A 6,000-nucleotide genomic window follows, 5' to 3' on the forward strand; every position below is an offset into this window, starting at 1 on the left:
AGATGTGTCTTATTTAGGTAGAAAGTTGCTTCATGTTTTTGTGTATTGCTCCATTGCATATAATATGGATATGGTATAATACCTATTGCATAAACAGATAAACTGGAAATCAATGGGGACTGCATTGTTCCCAAGAGGCTACTGATCAAAGCACACTTTACAGAACATGACTGTATCATTTGGTTTTAGAGCTATTAACCCATTAGTGTATTGCCCCTTTGCATATAATGTGGATACAACAAAATAATTATTACCTATTACAGACACAGATAACCTGAAAATCAAAGGGGTGCAAAGGAATGAATGCACACTTTGCAGAACATGGCTGTGTTATTTGGTTTCAAAGCTATTAACCGATTCATGTATTTCTCATATATTCATGTATTTCTCGAATGGCATATAATATGGATAAAAAGGCAGAGGCTACTGGGGTTGCAGCACTGAGAGAGAGCGGTGTAAACGCGGTGTACACTTGTGTTGTGTGTGTGTTTCAATGATTGTTTGGGAATATATTTGTGTTTTAGCGTGCTAGTCTAGTTTACGTGTGTGGCTGATTAATTGCATGTTTGTCTGTCCTTGTTAATAAATGCCAACAGCGAGTTGCAGCTGTGGGCCTCGCGTGAGCATGGTGTTTTCCGTCTGCGTAACTTCACAACAAACACCTGTGGGGAATCCAACATTGGAAGGATAAATAGCGCCGGAAAAGGACAGTTGCTCCTTGTAGTAAATGGAGTGTATTGTTATAGATGCCCTGTTGGTGGCAATAGAGGCATTGTTAATTAGTATGATTACTTATGTATATGGCTGAGAAAACACTGTGATGTTTACGGTGAGTGGTGTTCATTAAAGAGGGTAAGAGGGCAGTTAAAAGGGCACTTGGCTGCTCGATGTGTCCTCATTGAGAAGATATCACATTGGTGACGAGGAAACTGGTGAGCACATAAGAAGTTGCTTGAAAATGCGCTCGAAGGCGCGGACCCTCAGCTGCTCTTCACAGAAAACGAAGCCAGCACAAACCGCGTATTGGTAGGGACGCTCACTCCATTTGATAGTCAGAGACAGACTTGGGAGGAGTATTGTGAAGTGTTGCATCACTTTTTCGAGGCAAATGGGATTACAGAAGCGGCGAAGAAATGTGCAATATTGTTGAGCTCATTGGGCAACCGGACTTATAGCCTAATGAGAAACTTGCTGAGCGCAGACAAACCGGGTGTCAAAACTTATGGGCGAGTTGACAGAACTGCTTCAGGCACAATAGTGTCCAGCGAATAAAATAGTCCAGCGATTTAAGTTTAATTCGAGGACAAGAACGGCCAGTGAGAGTGTAATGCAGCATGTAGCAGTGCTTCGGGAGCTAACACAGCATAGTAACTATGGGGGAAAATTGAAAGAAATGCTCCGTGATAGGCTGGTTGTGCGGTATATCGGATGATTGTATCCAGCGGAGGTTGTTGGCGGAGCCCGAGCTGACGTTCGAAAAAAACTTGAAAATCATGCAAGCCATTGAAACGGCTAATAAGGATGTGCGTGACGTGCAGGGGCAAATGACAATGCTGGACAGCAAAATGCCAATGAGTGTATCGCATCTGACAATGCATAATGCGAGTTCAAGATGCTATTGAGGCACTAAAGCGGTAATGGGAATGTGTTACAGATGTGGCGGTGGCACGGGACTGTCGCTTCATAAATGTGACATGCCATAGTTGCGGGGAAAAGTGGCATGTGAAAAAAATGTGCAGGTCTGCTCCTTCTGGAGAACAGTTACAGCTTAAGGAGGGAGGGAAGCAGAAGCAGTGTTGAAAAGATAAAAAGCTTTCAGCACATCAAATGAAGTCCCTGAGAAACACTCCAGTGACAAAGAGATGTTTACAATGCATAATCTAAAGGTGGCAAAAATGCCATGAGTAAATCCCATTACCACACAACTAAATATAAATGGCAGCATGGTAGAGTTTGAAGTGGATACCGGCTGCAGTGTGACAATCTTGACCAAGACAGAGTATGCAAAGTTATGGGCAGCAGGGAGTACTCAAGAGCTGTAAGACTGCCTATAGGCTTTGAAGATATACACAGGAGAACAAGTAGCAACAGTGGGGGCTGCAGATGTCACAGTTACATACCAAGACAAAGTCAAGCAGTTACCAGTAGTGGCAGGGACAGATTACGGCCGCTGCCCAGGGGCCCTTGGGGTGCAGGGGGCCCATGGGGCCCATGGGGCCCCTAGCCCAAAACAATTTGCAACGCTTATCAACAATGTATTTTCGTTTGTCTATTTTAGAGGGCCTACATTCTTTGATCCTCTGCCTACAAGGGCCCCTGACCCTATAGGGAGGGCGTTTGGCTGCCAAGGGCCCTTGAATTGTGGTGGTGGTGGTGGGGGGGGGCCCTCGCGAACATTTTGCCCAGGGGCCCACACAACCCATAATCCGTCCATGGGTAGTGGTAGCAAGTATAGGACTAAACCTGTTAGGCAGAGGGTGGCTCAAGGAGTTGGAGCTAAACTGCGTTCTGGCCATTAACACAGTGCAGTCGAAATTGACGTTGTAGGATGTCCTAAAACTAAATGAAGGGGTTTTCAAAGAGGAATTGGGAACCTGAAAGGGCTCACCAGCTAAAATTTATGCAAAAAGAGTTACCCTAAGTTTTACAAACCGAGGCCATTTCCATTTGCCATGACAATGAAAGTGGAGGTGGAGTTAGAAGCAGTGCATAATTGAACCTATTAAGTTTTCGGATTAGGCAACACCCATTGCGCCCATTGGGTACGTATCTGTGGGGACTACAAGCTCACTGTGAATTTAGTCTCCAAGTTGGAGCAATATCCAATCCCAAAGCTGGAAGACTTATTTGAAAAACTGGCAGGGGGAGAAAAGTTTTGCGAACTGGACTTAAGCCACGCATATCAGCAAGTGACCCTAGATGAAGCATTCAAGCAGAATGTCACTTTAAACACACATAAGGGGTTGTTCCAGGTAAATCGTCTTCCTTTCAGTGTTCCTTCTAGTCCAGCCATTTTTCTGTGATTTATGGAGAGTCAAGCGGCAATGATGACAAACGTGACTGTTTACCTGGATGACATCCTGGTGACAGGACAGAGTGATCAGGAGCACCTGGCAACCCTGAAGGAGGTCCTGCCACAGCAACAGGAAGGGAGTCTTCGGTTAAAGCGCAGCAAGTGTGCTTTTATGGAGCCAGAAGTGGAGATTTTAGGACATAGAGTGGATGCGTCAGGGCTTCATCCACTGCCACACAAAGTGGAGACAATACAAAAGGCACCAGCACCCACTAATGTTACAGAGCTGAGGGCATGCCTGGGGTTACTCAACTATTATAACAAGTTCCTGTCACGCCTATCAACGTTATTAGCCCCTTTGTACAAACTGTTAAGCAAAGATACATTTCAATTACATTGATAATACAAAGGCAGAGTGTAGAGCTTGCAAGGTTAAAATCTCATATCGAACAGGCTCTACAAATAACCTGCATTGGCACCAGAGAACTGTACATCCATCAGTGCAGTGGGAAGAAAAAAGACAAGCAAGTTTACCTGCTACTAATGAAAGTGACAGTTTGTCTACTGCAACTGTTGAAAGTGCCAGTTTGTCAGTGTCTACACCGTCATCCAGTACAGCACCACAACCACCTAGACCTACAACCTAGAGCTCTATGAGACAGTAGAATGTTGGGATCAACACTAGACCATGTGCACCCGATCTGAGGGCAAAGGTAGAACGGAATCAGAGCAACCAAAAGAGACTTCATGACAAACATGTGCAAGGGCGAAGGTTCCAGGTGGGAGACACAGTGATCACAAGGAACTTCAGTTACGGGTCTAAGTGGATTCTCGTACACGGTCATGTTAGGGGATGGTAATGTCGTACGTAGACATATAGATCAGATTCTGGTGAGATCAGTAGATGAGGACCCATTAGGTCCTGGGACCACTGTACCACCAATTGAATGTATAGATCTACCTGAGGCTTGGGCAATACCTGAGAAGGCTGCAGGGAGGCATGGAGGTGTTTCGGAGGGTGAAACACAAGAAGCAGCGAAACCATGAGAGGCGGATAAGGAGGCATTGGATGCAGCCAAGGAGTCGTGAGAGTCTATGTCACATGTGAGATGTTCACAATGCAGAGTGTCAAAACCAAATTATTTGAAGGATTTTATGTGTTCAAAAAAATTTAAAGAAAGCACTGTACTATCAAGTGACACATGGTTAAATGGCTGTTCCTATTGTGATTTATTTTTTTTTGTTTGTTTTTTTGTTGTTGAGATCAGTGAAACAGAACCTAAGAATGTAGTAAATGGAGTATATTGTTATAGATGCCCTGTAGGTGGCAATAGAGGCGTTAATTAGCATGATTAGCTAATTAGTTGAAAAAACAGTGATGTTTACGGTGTGTGGTGTTCAGTAAAGAGGGCAAATTCTACTTGGCTGCTCATGTGTCCTTAGTGAGAAGATATCACACTCCTGAGCTTGGCTCGGTCGCCAGTCGGGGCTGGGACGACATTTTCCACTTTTTTATTGTTCCGGCAGTAGCTGGCTGGGAGAGGGTTGTTCATTTTTTTCTCAGCCTCCCAAGAGCAACTTCACTTTGTTTTAATTCTACATGGTTCAGTTGGAAGTTACTCTCTAATAATTAATGTGGTCATTTTACAAGTTCAATTTTAAAGGTTTATCTCTCTGATCCTATTGGATAATTAAAAAGTTCCATTTTAATGTAACAGTTAAGTTACTGTTTTACTGTATTGGCTATACGTTAATTAAATCAACTAAAAGTTAAATACTGTATATAAATATACTGGGCTGGTAGTAAGGGGCCAGGGTCATAGTGAGATGTTAATTATGGGGTTGGCTCAAAGTTGTGTTTGCAACATGTTTGCCCTACTGGATTCTTGCGTTAGTCTGCGAGTGATGTCAGCAGGTGGACTCATTCATGGTCAAGGTTCGTGACATTGAGGAGCAACTGGCTCTCATCCGATGCAAGAAGTTAGAAGTGTTAGTTAATATGCCTTTTATGGAGATAGTGTGTTTGCCACAAGAAGGGAGGGGGAAGAATGAAAAACAGGTTGAGAGAGGTGGGTGATTGTAGGTCAAAGACGTAAGAAAGGGCAGTCATACTTAAAAGGGGTGAACTGACTGTGTCAAAATGCTTTCAGGTGCTTCTAGCTTTAGAGCTGGAAGAAACTGGGGAGGCAGGTGGGACCTTGGATACCGAGGAGCCTCCTCCCCCAGGAAGAGGGAGGTTGTGGTAGTGGGGGGTTGTTATTAGAGGTATAGACAGTTATGTGTGCACACATTATAGAGGGTTCCGTATGGTGTCTTGCCTGCCTGTTCCCCAGGTATTGGACCTTCCAGATCGTGTGCATAGGCTTTTGACCCCAGCCAGAGTGGATCCAGGGGTCGTGGTGCATACAGGCACCAACGACATAGGCAGGGGTAGGAGGGCTGTTCTGCAGGAAAAATGTATAGAAGTCACAGGTAAGCTTAGAGCAGAACATCCATGGTGGTATTCTTTGGAATACTTCCCATGCCACGCACGAGCCAGGCTGAGTTAACTGAGATGTGTGGCTAAAAGGATAGTGTAGGAAAGAGGGGTTCGGGTTTATGGGGCACAGGAGGACTTTCTGAAAAGGTGGGACATGTTCAAACTGGATGGGTTGCATCTGAACCTGAAGGGAACAAGTGTATTGGGGAGGCGTGTGGTGTAGAGTAGTTGAAGATTGTTTAAACTACAGACTGGGGGGGCAGAGAGGTTACTTAAAAATATAGGTGGGGGGAGACGGAAAGCCCCAAATAATAATGAAAGTGGCCCTGTATAAGGCCTGCCCATTGTTGTCTGTCCTCAAAATCTAGGAGGATTAGAAACAAAATTCATGATTTAGAGGCTTTTATTTCATCAGACTCTTCCAGGGTTCATACACCTTTTCCATGGGCCAATTCAGTCTTGGTGTGTGGTAGTTACGGGCATGGATTAAATTGCATACATCATACAA

Source organism: Brienomyrus brachyistius, chromosome 3 (assembly GCF_023856365.1).
Source record: "Brienomyrus brachyistius isolate T26 chromosome 3, BBRACH_0.4, whole genome shotgun sequence".
Classification (NCBI taxonomy): Eukaryota; Metazoa; Chordata; class Actinopteri; order Osteoglossiformes; family Mormyridae; genus Brienomyrus; species Brienomyrus brachyistius.